This window comes from Fopius arisanus, unplaced genomic scaffold, assembly GCF_000806365.1.
Source record: "Fopius arisanus strain USDA-PBARC FA_bdor unplaced genomic scaffold, ASM80636v1 scaffold00022, whole genome shotgun sequence".
NCBI classification, from domain to species: domain Eukaryota; kingdom Metazoa; phylum Arthropoda; class Insecta; order Hymenoptera; family Braconidae; genus Fopius; species Fopius arisanus.
Genome location: NW_011887761.1, coordinates 807,347 through 834,952, shown reverse-complemented (window position 1 = coordinate 834,952; position 27,606 = coordinate 807,347). Strand labels below are relative to the sequence as shown.

Below are 27,606 nucleotides of genomic sequence, written 5' to 3'. Positions count from 1 at the left end.
ATTCATCACTGAACAGCTCAAGAGTAGTTTCACGTTTTCGTCATTAAAAATTTCAGTTTTGTTACTTGAAATAGCAAGTTTAATTTTTGAAAAGTCTATAGAGATGATATTTTTGACACTTATAAATATTAAAGAAGTAAGCCGATTAAAACAGATAAGTTGAAATCTTCCTTATGAATGATTAGTGGTGGGGCTATCCCAGGCAGTTACCGCATTTTTTAGCAGTTGAGTTTCTCCGTGGATTTCTCTGAACAGCTTAATGAAGGTGTTAGTAATGTTGATGGAGTTGGAGGGAAGTGGCAGTCATTTTGGATCGATATGCGATATGCGAAAGCGATAAGGTTCTCATAACAGCGTCTTGAGTCTACCACGACGAACATGTTTTCCTGGTAGGTTCTCAAGTGACCACTAGCGAGGATTTCTGTGTGCAGCCCTTCTATCACTATATACTATGGAAATTGCTATGCTGTAATCCTCAGTAAAGTCCACACATTGTTACTTGTTTCAAGACCCAAGTATTGAAATAACCAGCGGGTATGAGTATATGGGCTTTCCACAAGCATTGTGTTGCGAATATCGACAATTTCACTATTTCAATGTATTGGGTGGCGATGGTACTCTGGCCATCGATGCAAATCCCGAGAGGTCGGTAAACGGAGAATTTAATGCTAATGAATTTTCAATGATCATTTTCAATGGATATCAAGTAGTTTGCAAACGCGTCGATGCGTCAATTAATGGGATCCGTCGTTAACGCATAGAACGTCATTTTCTCTATAAATAAAGCACACACGATACAAGATACAATCGAACGGTTTGAAACTGGCCTAAAAATTGTTTCACCGGGAAGCAATTGAATTAGCTGTTGCTATGCCCATTAATCGTTGCACATTGCAGAGAACGAATAACCCACACATTGAAGAATAAACAGACTGGATGATTCTTTCCTGTAACATAATCCTTCAAAATAGAAAAATGAAGTTCTAGTAGAATATTTCCAGGCTGATTATATGCACAGAGAGAAGTATGTACGAAAAATTACTGGTTTCGTATTAGTAAACGCGGGATACGGCACTGCCCTGATGAAAAGTCGTGTGAAATTCATGAAAAATCACTGCAGTTCTCCGGAACTGATTATATGCACTTCCAGTAAACTTTACTACATTTCCAGTAAATTTTACTGCACCTCCAGTAAATTTTACCTGATTACTCATTACTTTTTCAGTGACGCAGTTGGGAAATTTTACTGGACTGGACCGTAATATTTAAGGTTAGGTCACAATGCTCCATGCTTACTGCGCAGTCCGGTAATTTTTCAAGCGATTCTGGTACGAATTTTTCATACACATTTCTCTCCGTGTGGGATTTTTTCACTTGACTGTCCGGATTCTGTTCAGTTGCCGTTTTCCTGTTTTCGAGTTTTAGAAGCATGTAGTACGAATTTCCAGACTAGAAGTCAAGAAGCAATACAGAACAGTATTTGATAGAAGAGTGCGAACCCGTTGAATTAATTTTAGCACATTCCATTTTTTTTTGTTTCCGCATTCGATTATTTATTCTCGACACTTCTCACAACTATGATAATCTGAAAACTGAAATAACGTCATACCTTTTTATTGCCCTGGAAAATTCTGTCGTCATTCACCTAACTTCGATTATTTCCGATGAAAAACGAATGGAAATTGTGGCTTTATCACGGCTTATGATATCATGCCCGGAAGGAATCATGTCTAATGAGAAAAAGCAGTTTTTTATCATCGTGTTGAAAACGAAAAGCAGAGGTCAGGATTGATGAGACACATCCAAAATGGGAAGTCATTTTGCTCTGGGCGAATTTCATTTCTCGATATCTCAGGCGTATCACGTAACTAGTGAACCGTGATGTGATTTATCCTTCGTAGATGAGATAAAATCCGATGAGATGGGATATTCGTTAGAAAAAAATCGAGAGACTAATACCAATAAATTTGGCTGAGTATCCCCCCACACTGGGGATTCAACGTTTCTCAAGTTGTCAAATTCCATGGAATAAGGATTCGAAATTCAATCAGAGGATGGAGGGAAGTTTCCCGTGGTATTGCATTGGCTGACAGCTGTGGGCAATGTCAGCCGCATGCAAATTATGTAATCTCAAGAGCGAAACTGTGCCGCAAAGTGACGTTACACGGTTTATAGAGTTTACGATGAGAGAAGAGGGGTTAGCGGATGGCGATCCACTATTAAGACCTTTAAAACCTTATTTTTCTATTGAGTTGATTTAACGATAATCGAGGGTGGTGATTGCTCTAAAAAAATCCAGCGGATTTATCCATTTTTTCTTCCCTGACATTTTTAAACTACCAAGAGAGAGTGTACAAACTTTAAGACTGATCACGAGTACTGTTAATTTGTTATCACCTTTTGACAACACAGCATCCACCAGAAACTCATGAAAAAATAAACGATAACACTGACATAACATAGCAACATAAAATCGAGTCAAAGTTATGAATCTTCGCTTTTTGTGTTTTTCCTGCTTCCTGCAGGAAAACAAAGTATTCCCTTCCGCTCCACCACCTATGTATTTCATCCTCGTCCGTTCACACTTGTGGGGTTATACATAGTCAGAATTTTCAAAAAATTGTTTTTTTTTTCTATTTTTCAAAAGTACATGTATTTCAGTTGGGTGTTTTTTTTTCATTGAAAATAATGCGCTGATATGTTTAATACTTCACTATATATTTTTTTTCTTGCTTCCCGTATATTTAAATAAAGATCTTTGGTCAACACATTAACAATTGATAAAAAAAATTGATTCTCGGAGAAGAGTTGATCAACTGAACAGCAGCTGGATCGGATCTGAACATTATTATTCTTTTTTATCGAGCCATTCAAATGAAAAACGAATGAATTGAATCCGAAGAAGAACAAATTGATCTGGGCTACCTGTCATTTCTATAATCAGATCTTGTCGATCTAAACTGAATCAAGTTCTGATCGGACTTCAGGTATCGCAATTTCCATTCGGAAAGGAAATCCTTGGACTATACAATCGTTTAGGCGAACTTTTCGTAGGCCCCCACTGTTAATTTGGAGGCTAGGCCATTGCTATCAAATATTCACTAAAAAATTCAATGAGTGTTTTGTGAATGCACAAATCTATCTCAAACCCACAGTGGATGCAATTATTTCAAATGCATGATTATATAGACATAACCTCAAAGAGAAAATTAAAGATGCAAGGAGATCGAGAATGCAAGTACCGAAATCAAGAACAAGACACAACATATAATTGCTACAAAAACTTTACCCCAGAAAAATTTAAGATATCCACCTATCAGTCATCGACAGGTGGATGAATTGGGACATAAACTTCGTCTATTCGGGTCTAAGAAATTCAACCTCACGGTTCCCTCACAGACTCCTCCGAAATCGAGCTCTCAAACGACGAGCTAACCATATATTCAAAACTGCATGGCAGCAATCGGTTTATTTTTCATTTAAACGTATAATATATTAATTTCTGCTCATGATATCCACAAGAATGTCTTACTCTCTCGTTGTATGAAAGTTCCAGGGAGAGAAAATCCACCAAAATCAATGCACTCAAAAAGTTGGATATCACTCCGGTATTGAATTATTTAGATAAACTCCAACCACTCAGACTCAAAATTAAAAAATGCTACAGAAAAAGTGGCAAGACTGTTAGCTTTGATTACGGCTCAAAGATTGCTAACACTATACTAAATCAATATTCATAATATTGTTACATATCACTCTCATGTAAGCATAAAAGTCAGAAATGTCATCAATACATGAAAAGTGAGATCTATCAATCCAAATTTAATATTCCCTTTTCTAGAATGCATTAAACTAACCAAAGTGTACGAGGCGAAAAAACAAAAAATCTCTTCATCCCCTACCACAATTAAATCGATTCGAGCCGTAAGGGCACAGAGGATTGATCGCTGGATAAAAAATATATCAGGTAGAGCAGGTATAAATATGAGTGAATTAACGGCATACAGCATAAGACATGCTGCAGTATCCAGTGGCCACGAAAGGAGAATGGATATTGATCCAATCAGACATACGGCCAGATGGGCGCCGAGATGTGAAACGTTCTCCAAATTTTATACCAGACCCATCCAGCCCCCTAATGATATCTACACGTCGATTTCATTATACGGATGGACCTAGATTAGCAGTCTCACGGTGACATATGAGCCTTTCTTCCGATGGAAGATCGTTCGACTGTGTTTGATCATTGTTGTTCACGACGGTAAATAAGTATCAGCGCAAAAAGCGTGAGAATGGCTGAAGCGTCTCTGAGGCCCCCGATGTCTTTGAAGTACGGGAAGAGCTTCATCAAAAATTTTAATTTTATTTTAGTTTGATTTAATACATTAGCAGAAACCTGGTGACACCAGATCCCTTGAAATCTATATCTCGATCGACCATTCGTAAAATTTTTTTCCCTTTTTTATGATTTTTTAGGCTTGTAATAATTGACGAATTCAAGCCAAACATTGCGTCCGATAGATAGTATACTGAAGTCAGTATAACTTTTTCCTTCGATTTCCGGCGTGGGGGGCATGGTTACAAGTGGGGCTGCCCCTCATTGTGCTCCCACGTCAAGGGAATGATATCTCTTACTGCCTATTCATTATAAGTGAATAGGACATCTAAGGTGGGATAACAGTAGTGGGGACACAGGGTTTGACTTTAAATACGATTTAACCACGCATAACTTGACGAAAAGCTTATAATTGTAATGAAACAGTTTTATCACGAATGGCTTTACTGATATTCATTTTAGCGATAATGGAATGGTTAAGAACTCGAAAAAAATTCATAAATAGCAACAAAAAATCCTCTCATACATCATTCATACTTTCCAAAGTGCTGGCAATTTCGCAAACCATTATACATACTTTTTTTACAACTACGGAATCATTACCTGTCATAAAAATCGGAGTGAAGTTGAAAAACTCACATGATTTCTCGTAGAAGATTGCCATTCAGCGAGAAGTTAATGTACCGTGGATAATGTGTCGTCGATAGTACGTGACAAGAGGCCAACGTGTACGAGTGTTCCTTCTAGAAGCATTTTCAACCCGACCACAGCTCTAACCCTTTAATGCACTGCGGAAGGCAAGTGGTTCCAGATATAATCCAAAAACGTGCGTACTTTAATAATAATAACACATTCACACGTTAGTATGTGACTGCAGCTCGGGAGAGTGTAACTCGATTCGGGATGAACCCAGTCAACTAGAAAAAACTGAATAAAAATGATAAAAATTTGATACTATCTAATTGTGCATGGCCACATATACTTTGACAAATCCATGAATACGTCGAGGCATTTTCATATTAACGTTTTCTTTTCTAATCAAGGAAATGGCGTGGCTTAATTCGTGATGGTTTAGGATCGCCTGTACGATGGCTGGCACCTTCTATTTGTCATGGCAGGTATTATTTGAAACCGATACCAAAACGAGACAAAATGAGAGAAAATCCTCTAAATAGCAGATAGATACATTGAGAAAGGAAAAGCCTCGTCAAGTATTTCCGTAATTCATCAATTATTTATGTTATCAATCTTTTTTTTTCGATATGGACTCGGCCTGCGCTAAATTTCAGCTCGATCGGTAGAGAAGTTTTCGAGATATCGATGATTGTTTCTGAACGGTTTTTTGCAAATATCTCAGAAACTATCAACCCGATTTCATTTTTTTAAGTGTTCATGTCAATGTGCTCTACATAGATCAGTCAGAATATATACATGTGTTCCTCCAAACTTTACGAGATATTTCAAGTTGTATGTTTTTCGAAAAATTCGTTGTACTGTGGTTTGTAAAAATCAACCTATCAAGTTGAAATTTGACAGACAATTTCCCCTGATGCCCATCCTGTTTTCTGCGGAAGATTGGTTGGATGCGAGGACTTGTTCAAGAGATATTACTCTTTTTGTTGGAAAAACTCGTTGGGGGAACGGCTACGGATCCATTCAATTGTATTAGTAAAAATGAATAATCCTATTCTAAAAGGGACACGCTTGACACAATCAATTGTCTCGAAAATCTCGAAATCATGAAGCCACGATTCCTTATTGGTCCGCCAAAAGTGGCGCGAAATTACAAAGTCGTAACTCTGACAGAAGCCTCTCGTCATATTTATAAAGGGGACACGCTTGATACAATCGATTGTCTCGAAAATGTAAAAATCATAAATCCACGGTTCCTTATTGGTCCACCTAAAGTAGCGCGAAATTATAAAGTCGTAACTCTCTTACATAAATCGTTTCACAGCCGCGTGCTAGCGCACAGTACGACCTCTCGTGAGAAAAAAAAAACACATAAAGAAATGATTAAATGTCTCTTGCCAAATAGGCTCGGCGAAAGGCCGCCTATTTTTAGTGATGAACTTGAGCAACCCTATTGAACCCTTTATTTTCTACTGTGCCTATCAATTTGGATTACCCCATAAAATTGGAATTACTTGAATTTTTTTCCTTCATTTCTCCTTCATGTTCTGAATTTCATGCTTCAGTTTCAATAAACTATCAAATATCATTTTTAGTTAGTATCGCATCCACGATTCTCATAAAATGAAATTACCATGACGTGCTAAATACTGGAAGCTTCCGATATGAAGAAATAAATTCCTGATAACTATGTATCTAAATAAGACGTAAGGTATACACGTAGAAGATATTCTTTATCCACCGTTTTGGCAAAAAACCCATATATTTTATATATTGTATATTTTGCCACAGATATGAGGCACATATGTGAGATATATCGGTAGATATGTATTTTTCCGCGCGGGTCTAATGTCATACATAAGACTTCTGAAGTACTGCCGAGAGCACATCTACAAACCTATACGTCCACTAATGTTCTCTCCCAGCTCTCACGAAAATTGTACGATATACATGCATTTCTCATGAAACCGCAAACTTTCCAGAGCTTCCAAACCCGAAGTTTTCGCTGGCAGAATAGTTGAGAATGGAAGAGGACCGATAAAGGTGCCGAAATTGGAATTCTAGTCCAAGCGATTGTACAAGGACTACAGCTCGAGGTTTCTACCACATTGCTATCCACTTGGAGCATGTACGACTGATCCCAGCCTTTCCCTTCCTACCATACATCTAAAATACCTATTTTCGCCTCATTCTATGAACAACAGAAATTTGAAGCCTCAAGCACCTTAGTTTTCGGAAACAGCAGTGATTTCCATAAGGTTACTATAGAATTTTACCGATTTGCAATATCAATGTATACCGAGTACATTGATAAAATCATTCATTTACATTAAACGAGATTCGTTAACTATTAACCAATAGTATAGTTAAATATGGCTAATTTACTATTTATCTAGAGTGAAATCAAAATGATCAGTCGTTAAGAATCAATGAATCAGCAGTTGAAGTGAATGATCGGTTGAGCTGACCGAAGCCCTCATATAAGATATCGGAGATTACTACTGCGGTTATGTTTGTCGAAGAGCAGAGGGCAGTATGAGATAATATGAACACTTTTTTATTTAAACCAGCGTAGTGGCGACTATTGACATTATTGAAGGGGCGCTTAAAGAAATCTTTTATTTTTCATGTGAATAAATGAAGAAAAACATGACCTGTTTTCATGAAACGAATTCTAGACGTCAAACCCGACGATTTTCTAAATTTCCAAAATACTAATACTGATTGGCGTCCAGTAGAGGGTACATTCAGTTGAGCTCAATTAATGAAGTATTAATAAACTATCATTTGTCTAAACTGCCTCACTCTTTGCATCAACTTATGTTTGCTTTTCAGCTAACAGTATAAAAGCTGGAGCTATTATCAGAACATTCACTTGAGTTGATCACAAAGAACATTTGATCAGTGAGAGATAATAATATATTTAGGATATGTATGACGAAACAAGGCGGTTAGTTATATAAAGTATAATGAGTATTGAGCATCAACCAATTGATACTTACAACAAACGAATCCGTGGCAAATGTCAAAGGAATACTGTTCAAGTGTTGATGCAGTAATGACTGAAATATCTCCTCACGGAGACCCCTCAGCGAAATTTTCCAAATAATTTGGTGTTTCATACCTTATGCTCAGCAAAATGTAGTTATGAGGCTCTAAAAGTTGGTTTAGTAATACTGATATCATTGTGTTTATAGCGACTTTAGAGGTTTACGTCTGCTCCCCATTATGTGATGCGGTGTGTCACCATGACAATTCACAGCGTCTACTCATGCTAACCTAGCTAATGGTTCAGAAATCCTTGCTGACTACTGAGTCATTGAGCTTAACGATGAAGTGCTGTTCACTTGCTGAAGTATGATTTGCCTGATTAATTCAACAAACTCGATTTACATCGTGGTCCTAATGATACTAGCTCCTAGATAACATGGGCGTTTGATCTTCCATTTGCTTGGTTGATAGATGAGACAGTCAATGTACTACGTCTAACTTTTTCGTTAATGACAATTGCATAATACTTCTTGAGTAGCATGCCAATGAATTTGTTATTCACCATGCAAGATATTAATTCTCACCGGATTATACCATCAATTACTTAGCTAACTTGAGTACGTTATCATTCAAATGACTGAAAGGAACGAGACGTGAGTTGGTTGGCGAGGGCGTAATGGAATCATAAGCATTACGGTCACGCGTTCTAGCACGCGTTCGAGTGCGTCGTTACGATTGGTAATTGTTTGTCACGGTAAGTTGGTTTTTTTATCACCTTCCGAAGGCAAATTAGTTCATAAAACGGAGGATAATTCTATAAAGCTAATTAGATGGGCATAGCTGGTACGGAAAGGGAGAAAGGGAGAAAGATAAATTTCCATTTGAATGAAATTTTGCTTCTTCCCTGAATTTCCGTCTATGTCGACAATTTATCTTCTGATATCGTTGAGGATTAGCCTGTGCCACTATACAAGATAAGGCTCGAAATGTTTTCAAGGGTGTTACTGCACTCATCTCCTCCAGCTTTTATCTACAATTCTCCCTGGTCTCCCCAGTGCACGAACATTTCTCTACAAAGTTGTAATAGAGGCATCCAATCTTCCCGCATATACATGAAAAATACGGCTGAAAAATTATAGTGCATTACATTTACTTATGTATGTACATAGGCTCATTTCTTGGTTCTTTATTATAAGTGTACTTCATAACGATATAGCATTTGAATCCACCTATCTCATATTTCTACATTTCTCATTATAAATTCATGGGCGCGGGAATGTAGCCAAAGTGATGGTCCTTCGAACCGAGCCGGAAATTTCAACTTTGACATTTACGTCAGAATATAGTATCAATATTTTCTTCTCTATGGGAGAAGTTCTTTGATGTTTCATCAGGTATCGTATCGATTCTAAAGTTTTTTTCGGGTTGAAATTTTTGATATAGGGAGATAGAAGGTGGATAAAGGTGGCAGTATGGATACCACGCCAGCGATACTTCACGTGCCACCAGTGAAAGAAATGAGTATATTCTTTGTCGTAGTAGTCATATGGTTGGAGGAAGAAAATATTGATGTACCTCAGTGGAATGGAGAAAATGGGTAATCGATGGGAATGGCTCGGTCGCGACTCCTCACATGAGTTCATTCTGATGCTGACGTTGTTTCAACTCACGCTCGTTCTTTATTTTTTCGTGTCGATGTATTCTGGATAGAGTTGTAAGCCATGTATCCCTGAAACCCAGAGGAATATTCTATGACAGTGATTTTTCTTGGTCTCGGTACAAAAATAAATTTTAAAGTGCTTTCCTCTCAATCATGCGTTACTCATGACAACCAGTCTTCGATATAAATCTTCACTACTTCTAGAGGAAAATTTTTCCTCATTATTTGTATACGTGGCTGCTGATAAGTCATCGAGGAGAAATGAGGCTTGAGAAAAAAAGAGTCGCATATAAATTTCAGTGGGAAAGTCAAGTCTCGAAGGATGTTTATGCTCCTATGATTTTCACCATTTTATTCTCATCCTGTCCGTAGTGAACAATATAAAACTTGAGCCCCGGCGCCCGGAGTGATCTTGTGAATTATTAACGAATACTATCCGGAAAACGTCCAAGGAGCTTTCTGTCGAGCTGCCTCTCGATTCACTTCTGCTCCTAGAGAACCGTTCGTTTCTGCCACTTGCAGGCGATGAGCTTTGACTCGGTGAGAAACCCGATACCGTTAGGAAGCACTCTGTCATACAAACTTTCTTTCTTGTATATTGTATTGAGAAAAAATGACACTGGTTGCTAGATACACTCATCACTATTAAAAGTGAATCAACTAGGTGTGAGGCATTCTGACCAAGAGTAATTTATTCTTGAGCGTTTCATATTCATTTGCTGTATTTTTCGAAAACGAATGAATCTTATAATCTTCATGAATACAATCTTTCAGTATCCATAATAGTACTCGGAGCGAAATATGCACGAAAAATTACTGGTCTCGTATTAGTAAACGCGAGATATGACACTGCCCTGATGAAAAGTCATGTGAAATTCATGAAAAATCACTGCAGTTCTACAGAATATTCACTGCGCAGGGTAACCAAATTTACTGGACTGATCTTCAATTTTCTCAGAAGTTCATTCGATGTTCTAAAATGTACTGCTAAAAATCTGAAATATTCGTACTAGTTATTCACTTTTTACTACACTTCTAGTAAACTTTACTACACTTCCAGTCAATTTTACGGCACCTCCAGTAAATTTTACTGGATTACTCATTCCATTTTCAGTGACGGAGCGGAGAAATTTTACTGGACTGGACCATAATATTTAAGGTTAGATCGCAATGCTCCACGCTTACTGCGCAGTCCGGTAATTTTTCAAGCGATTCTGGTACGAATTTTTTATACAAATTTCTCTCCGTGTACTTTTTTCATACTTTGAGCAATAACACCCACATTGATGGCATCCTTTACGATGAATCAGATATTTTACACGGATTGCACGGAAAAATTTGGATAAGATCTGGGTCAAACTTTGATGAAACAAATATTTCCTACATTTGTATGTATACGTAATTTTGGAAAAAAAATTTAAAAACTGCAGTTTTTCCATTTTTCAGCAAATTTCATTAATTTTTGGAAATATTGGCGCTTAACACAACGCCTGAACCAACACCAGAGACAGTTGATCAGTTGTTGTGCCGCATCACCGTCATATTAAAAATACTCAACTGCTCATTTCACAATAGATGTAGAAGTACAGTGGAGCCGTGATTACCAATCTGTAAAAAGCAAAAATCCGCAAATTGAGTGAAGATCATGAAAATCAGTAAAATGTGATTTTTTCACCCATTGTAGAGGGTAATATTTTGACTAATGCAAAGAAAAGCTGAAATATAAATATAATTGGAAAGTTCATTTACGAAGTATTAAGAATCCGAAGATAGTTTTCAATTCTTGGTCATGGTTTCTTTATTAAAAAATTATAAAATTATAGTGGTAGTGGAGCATTTGTTGCTCGGACTTGCTCGAAATTTTAGTTGAAAGGTATCAGAATTTCCTATTATATGAGTATGAATTGATTGAAAATTCAGGGAAATTATTTTCATACTTTCTAAATGTAGCATCGAACGGAAAATTGCAAATTATGAGGGTATTCAATAAATGAACTAAATTTTTAAAAAGGAATTATACCGAAATTTAATGTTACGTTTTCGTTATGAACAATGGCTAATTTCTTAAATTGACCCTCATGTCCTCCTTGAACAATTTGATCTGTAAGCCATTTAATTTTTCCATCTTTTTTTCTTGAGGATCGGATTCAAATGATTTCCAGTTGCATTTCATGGTATTTCAGTGAAACTACAATTTCAGTAACGCAATCTGATTGCGCTTGGATTCATTTGACGATCATTTAATCAAATAAAAACCCATTTGTTTTAAATGGAGATACGATCGAACTGATTGTAAGCTATCTGATTGCTGGAAATATAGAATTAAATTTTCGCCAAGCTTGAACTTGGACGCAATTTCTACTTAGATAAGACTCACATTTATGTATAACTACCAGTTTATTTTCGTCAATTTTATAAGGAAATTATGTTTATAAAAAATTTATATTTATAGTTATCATTTGACATAACTGGTCTGGAGTAACAATTCAATCCATTGGAGAGTAAAATTTCAGCCCCCCTCTGATGATTCATATTGATAGCAACTTATCAAGGGCAAACATCAATGATGAATGGCATTCATCCGGTTTCCCTTGGAGCTCCTTGTGATTTGGCAAAACGCCCGTCCACTCGTCCACAACCGGCACTGCAATGCTTTCCACCCTATCAGAACATATGTCTACATTCCACGGGGTAGCAGGAACGTGTCGTTAAATAATCCGACGTTCATGGAATGGGGGGTAAATCGCGTAGTACACTGGGCTCTAAACAACGGAACTACAAGAAGTGTAATAAAGCCATGGCTCGTGGCTTTGATTGGTAGAACAACTCTTGAAAAGTTCCTACATAACATTCTTCACTCTATCGTCTAGCCACCGGGGTACTCGCCTCTGGACTTTACGGTCTTGCCGAACGTAAACTACTGACTCCCGGTGTATTTACAGCAAATGCACGCAATTGGAATCATTGATTTTTCCCCCGAATAACCTAGAGCTCTGCACAGATGTTTTCAAATACTTCAGTCTTTCTTCAATCAAGTATTTCTTGGATTTTTATTCTTTTTCCACTGAATCCGTCCTTTTTTACTCGCAATTTGTTACTCACAGTATACCGCTATTAACCTATTAGTTTGCACAAGAACATCATTTTTCAATCCACTCGCATCATGATAAGGAATCACTGTTACGACGAGTCTTCAATAGAACAAAATCAAATTCTTTTAAGTAACATGGGGCTTTCAAATTCCTCGTAAAAATTCATTATGTTCATTAAATATGTGAATAAATCATAAAAATACCCGATGATTTGCCTTTTTTTTCGATCATGTGACCTCAAATTATTGCGACGAAATTTTTCAAGGAGACGTTGAGTAATTTGAAAATTTTTTAAAAACACCATATAAGCTCTTTATTACAAGATGATAAATCGTCACAATCTTCTGAACACAACTTTCAGTGACTTGTTTTCAATTTTATTTTTTATAGAAAAAAAAAGCTTCCCGAAAGTTAGATTGCGCTGGTCTAGTGATAGCGCATTCAAAACGTCAACTTCGGTTTTGTCCCAATAAAATGCTCTTACCACCTTCTTGCACAATTATCAAAATCTCACGATGAGTATATATAGTTAGCGTGTATATATTATTCACATATGTTCACCATATATCTATCATATAGATGCCCTATATAGTCATATATACATGAAATATAATTATTCCCATTATTATGTTTTCTGCCAAAGCTGCCGGTTTTTTGCAAAAGAGCAATATTGGGAAATGTTTTTAGACTCAAGAAATATCACAATTCATTATTGCACGGAGAGAAATATGTACGAAAAATTACTGATGTCGGATTAGTAAACGTGAGATATGGCACTGCACTGATGAAAAGTCGTGTGAAATTTCTGAAAAATCACTGCAGTTCTCCAGAATATTTACTGGACAGAGCAACGAAAATTACTGGGCTGATTCTCAATTTTCTCCGAAGTTCATTCGATGTTCTAAAATGTACTGCTAAAAACCTGTAATATTCGTACTAGTTATTCAGTTTTCACTCCACTTCCAGTAAATTTTATTGGATTTCTCATTACTTTTTCAGTGATGGAGCTGGAAAATTTTACTGGACTGTACCGTAATATTTAAGGTTAGGTTGTAATGCTCCGTCGTAATGGGATGCCAAACTTAATTATACGATATATTGTGAACTGTCTTGATCATTGTGATTAAAAAAAATAACCTTAGCATCTCAAAATGCATGATTCCGTAGACTTCCCACACGGTGAGAAAGTTGTATGAAAAATTCGTACCAGATTTGCTTGAAAAATTATCGAACTGCATAGTAAAAGTATTGAGCGATATGCATGCGTACATTCTATGAGTTGCTCAAGTTATTTTTTCAATTCGATGAGAGGAAGCAGTAAGCCATGTGTTTTTATAAGTGATTAGAAAACCGTACATTTTTAGCAATGGAGAGGCGGCCAAACGAATATCTTCTTTTTTTATTATGGAAGGGATCTTTGTGAAAAAACACAAACTCATGTTTTTAATTGAAAACCGGATCGTAAGTAAATTTTCAATTTTTGCTCTTATATGAAATAAATTATATCATAATAAAGAAAAAACAAATTAGAAAAAAAAAACTTCACACTTGTCGTGGGTTTTCCGTATTGTTTTATAGGTGTTTTACTATCCGGCTACAGCTGACCACTTTCATTTTAGCAGAACTCAAGGTTATTGATCTTCTTAATTTTATGCACTGTACCAAGTACAGGGTCGTGATTTGTGCTACCCCCTGACCCCTAATTCATTATCTGCTTTGTTTTATTTATAATTTCAAGCCGGGGTAATTACATGCCATCGTTGGGGAACCCATTCCTCCTACTAAAAGTACCCTTACGTTCACTTTATTTGTCCCAACGAGTATTCCCTCTAACCCAACGGTGAGCCATATTATTCTATGATTATTTCGCAGTTTCTTCTCTCATAATTTTTTCTATATTTCATTTAGTTGATTAAGTTCGATCAAAGTTGAGCCTCTAGCTTTCCCTTTTTTCGTTACCCTTTTTCTCCCATTTCAGACCAGCCCGCCCGTCATTAATAATGTAAAGAATTTTCCTTCATCATAGCCTAGCGCGGAATATGTATTATAATATTTCCAGCCAAAGTTACACACTCTCTTAAAATATAGATTATGTGAGGAAAACGAAAAACGTAATCCACAAAATGACAAGGAGGAACTCGATGATGATGTAAAACCTCCAGAAAAATATACAAACATACAATATAGGTTATTTTTAATTGATTGATTCATATAATTTTTTTCCGAATTTTCACCTACGTATTTTAATTAATATTCATTCATCAAATTAACGTGGTGTTTCAGGGGAAAAGGATATTTCTGAGCATTCAAAACGACAAATCAGATACTTTGAATACTTAGATTATGCTGAAAAAAACATACAAGAACGATTAAATAACAGTGAATAGTTTCTGATATTTTTTGATACACCGCACAGCGATATTTATTGCATAATTAATTGATATGCTACTAGATTTTAGGCACTTAGTAATTTATATAGCGTAACAGCGGCAACGCTGTACGTCTGTCATAGTAATATTTCAGCCGGTACAACAAACAGTGCGGGCAATATCGGGCGGAAGTGCCTATTATTTCAACCTACAAAGCAGCAGGGCTGAAAAAAAGCACGCTAAAAAAAATCTCCTTGTCCCATTGTCGTTTCTAGTGATCAAATGGCAGAATAACAAAATATTTTTTTACTGGTTTAGTTCAATGAAATTCTGATAGATAACTCTAAATTATTATTTATATGTTTTTTCACCTCATTTGCAGGTATATGCAGAAAATAAATGATTAGGAATTATTACGCCAAAGGATGGAATGAGGCGTACAGTCATACCTAACAATTTTAGCTAGCTCACTGAAAATAATTAAAAAAACATATTAATGATTATTGTTTTGATAAAATTTGCATCTGAAAATTAATGATTATCAAAGAACATGTGAATTCAAGGATAAAATTTTCTTCATGTCGTTACATTTGGGAAATTCAGAATTTAATATCACGTACTAACTTTTGCTTCCAATTGACTCTCCAATTCCTCCTTAACAGTAAATAAATTTAAAAAATTGCGACAATTTATCTTGAATTTTGATGACAATTGATTCGTTTAAGAGCCAACATGAAAAATTGACTTGATCCTTTTTTTGAACAAAAAAGAAGTGAACTAATCCTTTTTTGTTGTCAACAATTCGTTAACCGTTCACAAATTTTATTTGAAATAAAATAAATGAGCCATTCTTTTAGTATATCAAGAAGTAAGCGAATAAAATGGAAATTATACATTATCTTAAATTAACTGCAATATTTTTTTCTATTCTCTGATTCGGTATGCAATTCACCCCACACATTTCTCAAGAAATTTGATCATGTGATTCGTGGGATTGGGACGTAATTTTTATTCTGTATCTCTTCTTTCCGTGCCACGAATTATGTTGTGACATATATACATTCATTTTAATAAGTATCAAAGTAGTAACTTTGATGACTTTTCGTTTGATACGTTGCTCTTGTTGAAAAGTTTCACAAAAGATAATTTGTCTCTAGCCTTATTCAATTTATATTCTCGTTCGCAGGTACTCCTCCGGGCTATTGGTTGACGGTTTGCCGCTGCAGTGTCGACAAGTGAGAGATCAAGCAGGTAAGACGACATCCCCTTACCAAAATCCACTTGAAAACCCGTTGGTACTCGGTTTATTTTCGTTTTATCATTCGGCTCAGTTGAAATTCGATTTTACCTCTACTATTTCACCACTTGAATTGCTTTTCAACCATCTTTCTCCTTCTATTCCATTCACCTTTGTAAATGGGTGGAAAATTTCCAACCCCCACAACTTTGTAAACATTCAACGATTGTAACAGGTACGGAATTACTTTTAACTTAGTTATTTAACTCCAAAAGGCGGCTTCAAAATGTTTTGCGTTGGCGATGAGTTGCATTATCAAGAGAGTAATTAATTTTTAGACGTGATCTAGGGGAGCCTGAAGCGACGTGGACAGCTCAGGGTAGATATGATATTTTTTGACTAGCAAAATAAAAATAATATGGTTGGAATAACCCTTAACTCTTTGAAAGAGAGTAATTGAAAATAAGAAGTTGCGAAATAAATGATGTAAAATGGGAAATTGCCTCACTTTACAATCTGAGTCAACCAGTAATTGAGGATCATTCAGATCCTCTTCATATGGTTAAAATTAGACAACTAGAATGATAAGCAAATTCGCGAAGCAAGATCACTTGCTTCATCAGAGTGCTTGCCGATAGGTTCGTGATGAATATTTCAAGATCTGGATGAGATAATTAAATTTTCTCTTGAAATCGCTTACATGGTAAAATGAAAGCAACAAGCAGGAACCTGCGAAGTTTGGTTAACGTTTTTAATTTTAAGGTATTCATGGGTCATTAAGTCAATTCAAGCAGTGGACTCAAAATGACCGTTAATTTTCACAGCATCATTTGACGAAATCAGCGGGCCCATTTTACAATACAATTCTTAATAATGCTGCCAATCTCTTAGACATAGAAGTAGACTGCGGCGAGCATTTCATTTCCCAGGATGGCGAAGTTATTGTAATCACCCCGAAAATTTTAAATCAAATTTTCACTATATCTCAACGTTTCAAGGTCTTCTCAACATTGCTCGATCCTTCTCAAAGTTGGCATGCATGTGTGTGTACGTTTCTCTGAAAATTGTAGGTATACCTTCTAGATTCTAGAACACATCATATTCTACAATCTAGAATAATGATGTGATCGAGTTCTTTAGTTTTTTCCAGAAAACAACGAAGAGAAATTTCTTTATCATTTTTTGTGATGTTTATTGATATGATATCTTCTGAATGTTTTGTCGTTCATATTTTCATATTAATCCATATATGTATATAATGGAGAGGCTACAGACAAATGAATAAAACCGGAAAGTTATTATTGGTGTAACCGTGCCAATCAGTCAGACCCGCTAAAATTGTATTTTTTTTTTATTCCCAAAGCTAGAACCCAGAATGAATTTTTTTTTGTTCGGATTTCTATTGTTCCCGACTCCCGATAACCCCTGCATGAATCATATGGAAACGGGATATCTCCTTAAATACGATATGGAAAAGCTTCCAACTTCAATCTCACCCGCGAGTAGTTCTCCTTGAATGTTCTCGTTATCTTGACAAATGATCTCTCTAAAACCAACGCGCTAGCTGACAGTCATACCCACACCCGTCTGACCAGCAGCGTTGATACCAGAAATGGATGAAATGGATATATCCGATTCATCCGAACACTCATCGATTTCCTACATATAAAATATCCGCTATTGGATCTTCCAGTGTACCTATCTTCTAGCGTACTATCTATGATTTAGAAACAAAATTATAAATCCATGGATGTTAGCTTATATTACCCTTAGAAAATGCACATGATTTACATTTCTCAATGAAAGCATGATAATACGATACCGTTACTTTGGTATGGCAAATATCAGATAACACCGATAGTCTCCAGTAGATGGCGTCAGCTAAAGGCAAGCACTCTCCACTACGGAAAATAATACCGCAAGAAATGACAAAATCCTAGCACTCAGGAAGATTAGGCGAGCATAATGAAAATGAGCAGGAGCTAGTGTGAGATGGTGATACCATCGATAAAGTTTTTTTTTCTGGACGGTAATCTCGCTGCATTACAGAGTAAACCCTGTTTCAAGATTTTGATGACTCAAGTTACTGCCACTTAATGGCATACACTGCGAGAAAAAATTATTTTTGCTAAGAAAAGTAATCGTTCGTTTTTTAACACATACTTGAGATGGTTTTGATCTGATTTAGGTATAACAACAATTGATCATTTTTCCCACTGAGTGATTACAGCAGGGGAATCTGATTAAATTCCGATAATATAATTATCCCGCATGGAAAAGGGTAAATATACCAAATATATATCAAATCCGTTTTTTGGTTGTTTTTTCGGCGAATACCCCATATATGAAATATATTTGTCACCGAAAATGGCATATGTCAGATATAATTATTAGTATATATATTTTTGCCGTGAGGGATGATATTGCTTTTCAGGATCATTGTCGAATATTTTTCTAAGAGAAATAATTAATAATTAATAATTAAATAATTTCCTCTTCTGAAAAAAGATTGACGGAATCCATCAACATTGATAACTAGTAAAAGAATGCATTCAACGTCCTAACTAATATAATTATTACTCATCAGTTACTCATCTTTTAAGTAAAATTTTAATTTGTCTTTTGGGCTCATGGTTTTTTTTTATCTGAAAAAAAATGGTAAAAATTAATGAAACTCTGGAAGATATATTTTATTATTTTATTACATTCTTATTCCGATTGATTTGAGCTGAGGTTCTAATGATGCGTTTTCCTAAATCTCTTTAGGAATCCTTTTTTCATTGCATCAGAATACGAAATAGGCTTATATAAATCTTTTGCATTTTTATATTTCCATTCTCCCGGAAACCCGGAAACCCTGAAAGAATATGTAATTAATTTTGTTCCCCCAGTCGTCAATAATTTGATAACGATCACGCCAACTCAAAAATCTCCCAAAATTTCATGTTTTTCTATTTTATCTCCTATTTTCACTTGTATCCACTGCATTTTACACCATTGAACCAATGATAATGTTCTCACCGCTTCCGCTACCAAGCAAAGGTCATCGACTTTTTCACCTAGTTGGTGCGAACTTTTAGGATATGGGGCAAACTATTCCTCCGAAAAAAAGTTAGCACACATTTGTAAGTTTTATGGATAAATCTTAAGCCGGTACATAGATATTTTTTTAAACTCCGTTTGCCGTAAATTGTTACTTTTCCGGTATCCGTTTGTTAATTATCTCCGAAGAGAAATATGGGGAAATAAGGAAAAAATATCAGTTACTTTATTCTCAATATTTTCAATGAAGGTACTTGTTTTTTTTCTATAATTGAGATTTCACCTGAATTTGATATTCCAACGATATAAACGGTATAAAAATATTGTTTTTTTTTCACAACACAATCACTTCCTTCTAGAGCAATATAATAATCATTAATAACATCTAATCGAGACCACCTACAGCTGTGAAACTGACTCAGCTGTGAAAATGAGATTTTTATGCTAATACATACTTTTATCAAGTAAATAAATCCTTGGTAGAAATTTTTTTGAGCTAAGTTATCCACGGTGACACGTTACCGACAAAGTTACTCTTTTTCTGATGTACGTATTCCTGAGCAAATATAATCCCACTTGCCTACATATTTCTTATGCAAAAGTTAGTGTATATGTACCTTTAAGTTGTTCACAAACATAGATTGTTCAGTGTCATATTTTCAAGGAATATTTGCGGAGAAATTAATTAATTATATTACCAACAAGCTTTCATCTAGAAACTTTTTTTTGTTGACGAGTTTTTGATACATGATTTATGTAGAAGTATTATTAAGAGGTTATTCCCATAGATCATTATCTCTGCTCTCTTCTCCATAATCATATGCGAAGTTTGATGATGCAACTATAGCCATTCATTCGAGTGATTGACCTAGACTGTAGTGTTAACCTGAGTCTGCTAACCCACGAGACTATTTCCCCCTGCCGTTTTTCCCCTTGAATCAGGGTTGGCTTTTTTTCAAAATAGAAATATTAACATTAATTTTGTCTCTTGTTCTATCCTATTTCGGTGAACATTCTGAAGGTTTTGTTCCGTGACTGCGCCTTAAAATCTTCACGGAAATCACTGAATGGCATGGGTATTGCGACATCATTCAAACAGCTTGTGGCTTCCTTTGCCAAACGATCAGCGTCCTCGTTATCAGACACCCCAAAGTGAGACGAAACCTATGCAGACTCTAAGTTACCAGCATTGATTCCGACAATTTCTCTATATTTTCCTTTAATATTTAAAATCCATTGGTTGTGATGCTCATACTCGGTGATGAGACTGACTGAAGGGTGCTTAGTAAATCGCTGATAACGCGGAAGTTCTTTTCCGGATGTGCATAAGCACAATTAACGGCTTCGCTAAGTGCAAGACATTTAGTTGTGGATATCGAGGCTTTAGCATTAAGAGAAGAAGATTCTTGTACATTGAGTTGACGGCAGAAAATGCAGTTGTTTTGCTGCCATCGGTGAATATTTCCATTGCTCTAGTCGAGTAAAAGTTACTTTTCATAAGTAAATATCGAAACTGTTGCTACGTAAATGAAATGATTCCTTCCATTTACAGATAACTGTATTGATGTTAAAAATTTTGATGTACTCCTTCATAATATTCTACAATTGAAATCAAATAAGTACATTCACGTATACAATTAATTGAAATGACTAATTATTGCAATGAACATGCGTATACGTAGGAGGACAACTTTTTGAAAAACTAATTAAATACGGAAAATAAAGTTACAATCTTTGATGAGAAAAATAGAGAACAGTTGATTTTTCACTTTGCAAATGGAGGGAAATGTTTTGATGTTTTCAATTGAATGTGGACGCTAGGTTTGATGTTTTTCTTTAAATTCATGCGATGCTACCAATTAGAAATATCACAAAGGGTATCCAGGGATGAGGAAGTATTAATGGATTCGAAATAATAAAAAGATTCCTAGTAGATTTTATGCTGAAAAATAATTTTCTATATTCTTAGAAATACAAATCGAACATTTGAGTAAAATCTAGAATTTCGTATGAGAGGTTCGAAGTGACCGATCGATTCCGTAACTAATTGCCACCAAATTAAATTAACACTGCACGGTTGTTTCCAGGCTGATTTTCTGATAATAGTTACAAAAATCGATTCTTGATCGGTGAAAATTATGACCTGATGTTTCCCGTTTCTTATTCACACATAGTCGATCCGATAATTCAGTAATTTCAATAGTGCATAATTTCGCAGGTGAGGTTCGACTGTAATGGCATGTATCATTCTATATGTGGTGAAACGCCTGTCGAAATATTTTGTACTTCTGATTTCCGTGATGGTGGAATTCAACTAAATTTGCATAATACGTTCGGGAATATCTGAAAGAATTTTTAAAATTATAAAAAAATAGTAATTTTCACGCCTATGATAGAAAAAGGGAATCTGACGAATGCGACTTTATAGTCCGAGTCGGAGAGGAGGATTGTAACGCGCATGAGTCAGAATCACTTTTTTTGCCATGGCTATGATGCTATTTTACGTCATTGTGGCCGAAAACGCGTTTTTATCCGAGCGAAGCGAGGTTAGAAATGCGTTTTACCGGCCGCAATGACATAAAGTGGTTTTTTTATACAGTAATATCAGCAGCGTATGCGGAATGCACGCGCTGTACACGGAGAGAAATATTTAGTAAAAATGACGGAACTTTCAGTTCACTTACCGATTACGGAGTTGATTCGAAAAATTGAAGTGACGGTATCGTTATTTTTCACCGATAATTCAGATAAAAATTACGGAACACCGCGGAAAAATTCCGTGACTTTCGATAAAAATTACGTGACAGTTCCGTAACATTTCCGACAACCACATTTCGCTCCAGAATTACGGAAAATACACGTAAATTTTATTGAATATTTCTCTCAGTGTACTGAGAGCCATTGTCATTATCTGTGATGATATACTCGGTATCATTCAACCAAGAAGATTAATCTATTGAAGCAGTCCTAACAGGTGGCAGGGTATTGAATAATTACTTATCATTCTTTTTTTTCAATTTGAAATGTCTAATTTATATTTTTTTTCCTTATCTTTGATAATTTTCGTATACTTTCACAAATTGAAAGTTTTTGAAGGTCAGTACCTTCGTTGCGTGGATACCATTGAAATCAATTGGTCTTCTAATAGTCATTCACATGAAAAATACTAATGAGACCTCAATGAGCACTGTATTATTTGAAAGCTCATCTTTCCAGCTTTAAGATAGTATAGAATATATATAGAATATATAGTTTCGTTTTCAATTCCACAATCCCAATTTTCCGGCCATCATCTTTCCCGGTATTCCGTCAACGTTCCCTTCCGATAAGTAATCTGAAATCCTTTCAATTTCCTATAAACTCCAGTTATTATTGTAATTTTTACTTTTGAAGGAAAGTCCTCCAACCAGTCGGTTTTTGAATTCGCTTAACCCTTTGCTGATAGTCCAAAATTGCGTTACATAGTATGGGCATTGCTGTAAAGTATTTGTGGGCATAATTTCAGTTTAATCAGTATGAGAGTTTCTAAAATGCAGCAATCTCTTGATAATCTTTGATCCTGCGTTTCAAAAAACACCAAGCATGCTTTAATGCAATTTTCTTTTAGGTGAAAGTCTTTTTTGTGATGATTCTGACACATTCGTGTATAAAAACCTTTCATGTTATATTATCCTCCCTTTTTTAAAAAAACCATCGTTATTCACTCTTATATTTCATGTAAATTTTACGTTCATATTCGGGCCTTTCATTGTATGAATGATTTTTACATCTGATTTTATTGCTTTCGTTTGGAGGACACTACAGTTTATTTTTTCCACTCTATGGTTTTGTAAAATTATTGAAAAAAATCCGTGGAACGTGAGTGTTCTAATAATGTATTACGCTACATGTGCTTAATGAATTTTTTGGCTCGTGGGAGGGTTGTAACATGAGCCGAACGCGACTTTTACAATCTCACGAGCCAAAAAAATCCATAACGCAGTTGTTTCGTATACAATTTAACACTGCTGCTACGACGTTTACCTTGTGCCGAGATGTACCTTTTTGCTCGTTTTTTATTTTAACTTATCGGAGTGAAGGATTCGGGATTATGTAACGTCTTCATATTAATTTGACTAAAAAAATTAGAAATTCGCTTATCAAGTCTTTCCCCTTTGTTTATTCCAACACATTTCGCTGATAAATCATAAATCGATTTTCAATGAGAAAACCATTTCATCTGGTGTTCAATATGTGCTAAGGACAATATGGTTCTCACGATTTTTTCCCTGGGCTCAGCCATTTGTTAAATGAAAAGTGATAAACAATGACCGAAACATTTATCCATAGTTTTTCATTTAATAAATAGTCAAGTTGAAGGCAAAATCAGAAGGATTCATCATTACTGAAATATTTTCAATATTTAGAACACATTCTTCATAAAAATTGACAGCTTTTGCCGTGAAATTTTCCTGCGAACCTTTCGTCATCATAGTTTCTAGTTTATCCTTCATTTCCAAGAAAATAATTTTCTCCATATGCATGAAATCACACATGTATCGTATTTAATATATTGTCTTTTAGCTCCAATTAGGAATGTAATTTCTAATAAACGCGCAATTTCTGAGCTACCCCCTCTGTCGTTGATTAAAACGGAGCTTGTCGTCATTCGATTTCGGCTCCCTTCAATTCGATTCTTGTGCGGCAGCCATCACACTTTCCTTTATATTATAGGGTGCATACACTTGGATATAGATTCCGACGTAAAAATAGATTCTTTTGTTACACTAGCGCGATTCAAATCTGCATCTACTTGATTAAACTACCTGCAGGAGTGATTGAAACGTATGATCGAATGCGGATAAAATTTGCGAAAAGGAAGTGAGCGTTTAGTCACTAAACTTTAGTGCCATGAATTGGTACTTTGGTGAAAAGATTGATTCAACAATGCGGTTGGTTGTAAATTTTTATCAGTAACATATGCGTACAAATGGCGCTTTTCTTCTCCGTGTAGTCTAGAAAATTCACTTATTCACACAAAAAAGAGCAGCAATGTCATGAAGACATGTAGGAAATGATAAAACAATATCAGGAGCGTCGCAAGGGATTAGGTGCGAATCAATGAATTACCATCTTGCATTCGCTTCCAGACTTGAAACGTTAAAATTTTTTGACACATTGTTCTAATGTGGAATGCATATATTAAAGATGAACGCTTCTTTAGTGATTTAATTTATTGTCTAATATTATCACCAACCGTAGATGACCTCTCAAAAAAGTGTCAAATTCGATTGAGACAGAAGAGTCATTAAAGATGGAAACATTTCGTCCAATTTTCAGACAATAGAATTGCACCATTGGACCAGGCTACTCGGTACTGTACTGAATATTGTTCAAATATTTTGTCTCTTACTTACATATATATGAAAGAAAAAAACTGATGGATCAAGTTAACCGCTGAATGAAATGGACAGATTGCATTTAATTATGTCATTCATGCAGTGGAATATCTTTCCTCACCTTTTCAAATGTCATCATTTAGCTGCAATATCTTTTTTCATTTTTTCAATATAGTCTTTGTCTGGTGCAATCCTATCAGCTAAAATTTAAACCAAAGAAATTATTCCCCGAAGACGACTCGAGCTTCAAAATTAATTAGATATTTCTCTCTAGATTCGCTGTAAATGTTTCCGTTTGCGTTTGCAGCGAATCTATCGGGAAATATCTAATAATTTCGAAGCTCTTGTGGGATTATAAGTGAAAAAATGCGGTAATTATTTAGTAGATTCACACCAATACTTTGGTCCCGATTCAGGACGGAATTCTCCATGAACCTCACATCATCTTATTTATCTTGCTTTTATGTACCATCGCGTATGTCCCGAACCATCGAGATTTAAATGGCACAGTTAAATATCCTAACTGGACCGGCCTTTGCGTTGCCCATGTTAATAAACTTAGGGACAACGGCCAGCATAAAGATGGGTGAGTCTTCGCCCAGGAAAAGAACTATCATTACCAGACACAGCCGCTCTGCTCTCAAATTTCACATTTCTCCGGCCGTCCTTCTACGGCAATCGCTAATAATAAATGAATATTAACATTTTATGTTGAAAGTTGAAAACTGAGTGACGGCACCAATTAGTCTCAAATCTCCCCGTGGAGACACTATTGGTGATGTGGGTGATGTCTCCTAATGGTAAAAAATAATTCGCTCCTTGTATTATGAAAGTCGCTGTTTCGTTTGGAGAAGTACTTACGCAGATAATCATGATAGTGGTCTTGTTGGGTGCTGGAAAATCTGCATCATTTTTTTCACGTTCCACTAACCTTCGCTCACGGAGGAATTAGACTGACTACTCAGTCCAACCTCACACTTATTGGGAAATTAATAGGCATCAGGCTAGCCATCGACGGTCTCTATGTGGGTAATCATTGATCATAAACATGAACTTCGCGGTCAATTCAGCCTGGGCTGAGATAGTGGCCAAAACTGCTTCCTGTTATATTTACTTTGTGAATTGGATAGACGCACTTGCAAACAAATGAAAAACTATGAGGATTAAAGTATACAATGTTTTTGAACGGATTTCCATTATTGAAAGAATATGCAATCTATATAATCTGTATTATTGTTCATTGTCTTCATTTTAAAATGCTGTCAAACGAACATCTTAGTTTTTAGAACGGATGATCTCGACGTGACCATTAGTTTCGAACTGTCAGTTAACTAGTGCTCAGCTTTTGGTTGGCGGTGGGCTTAAAGCTTTACTCAGTATTGAATGATCACTCAATTCGAGTTATTTTACTGTCATTACTGTATTCTGTGCAAATAATTATTGTGGAAATTTGTAAGGGGTTGCGATACTGGGAATACGTGTGGCAGCGATTAGGAATATGCTTCAGTTTATTACGAGTGAAAGTCATCATTTATGTTTTGAATCTGACTGCGATGAGTTCTATTTTTGTACTTTCATATGGTAAAGGGGGCACTGATCGAGGGGCTCTGCAGAAAGTTGTCAGGATATGTCAGATTCGTCATTCAATCAAATTTTCTATAGAACATAAAAAGTTGGCGCAATCTAACATTGAGCGATTATGACGGTTTTCTAATCCTTGCATTCATAGAACAATTCATTTATGATTAAAAAATAAATTTCGTTCCGCCTTTTCTAGACATTATCAAATAAGTATCAAATTTTTAATACTCAATATACTCATTATGAGGTATGTCCTCATATAACTAACAGCCTTTTTTCGCTATAATGCTCCCAAATATATATATTTCTTGAAATTAATCAAAGCAAATGTTCTCATAGAACCCGCGTTTTTGGCTGAAACGCGAATATGGATTAATATAACGAGCGACGAAGTTCAGACAGACTATCATTCGTTAATGAATCGAGCTTGGCTCAAAGTGCCGTTCACTTGACGCCGTTTGACATTAGTATCGTGAGCGTCCTTCGTTGGGTTCGGCGACTGCGATTTCGTCCATTAAAATTATTCATATAAAAAAGAAAAAATCTCTTTATCAAGCATTTGTTTTGTATTCACGTTAATAATAATTCAATTATATTGACCAAATATTTCTCTCTTAAAGTAACCATGATGTAATCCGAGAGAGACATTGAATAATGTTAATAATTTGTCACAACGACAATTTGAATAACATGTCTATGCGGCTCAATCGATCATTAATTTCAATTGGTAACTCGTTAATTATTAACGAATAATATATTTAATTTGATTCTAACGCCACAAATGTCTCATTCGCTGACCATTGAGAAATATTCATTTGGCAATATTCAACTTTACTGTTCGTTAATAATTAATGAATTTCGTTTGAAATAAATAAACCATTTTATCAGTGTGCCTACATGACGACTATGTAGCTTTCTGTCAGTAAGTAATTTGGCAGGAAATGTGTAGCTGCCAATATAATTTTTTTTAATTTTATTGCACTTTGGTTTCGAAGGTGAAGTTGTAGTCAACTCCTGTCCCGAGGTATCTGGAACCTTATACCTCGTTGCGAACGCATATGAGAATCTGTGTGTGTTTTGGAAGTTTTAATTGGAATTGGATTTATGCGAATTTTGATAAAACTGAAAACCTTAAAACTTGCAGGAGTTGAATTTGAGACGCCATTTGTTTAACCAGACATGTATGGCTAAGATTTTTGAAAGGGCAGTAGTACTTTGTATGATCGGCCAATTAGTTGAGGTGTTTGTTGGTAAGGTAAACTTCAGGATAATCGAAATTCCCCCCCC

At 35.6% G+C, this 27,606-nt stretch overlaps 1 protein-coding gene across 7 annotated transcripts in view; it reads left to right on the top strand.

Annotated features, from left to right (window-relative positions):
• Positions 1-27,606, top strand: part of kek5 (kekkon 5) — a 490,550-nt gene that overhangs the window by 130,290 nt on the left and 332,654 nt on the right. For all 7 annotated transcript variants that reach the window (XM_011301427.1, XM_011301426.1, XM_011301422.1 and 4 more), the window contains one exon: positions 16,268-16,332. The gene's annotated coding sequence lies outside the window, so the exon portion shown is untranslated. The remainder of the gene's footprint in view (positions 1-16,267; positions 16,333-27,606) is intronic.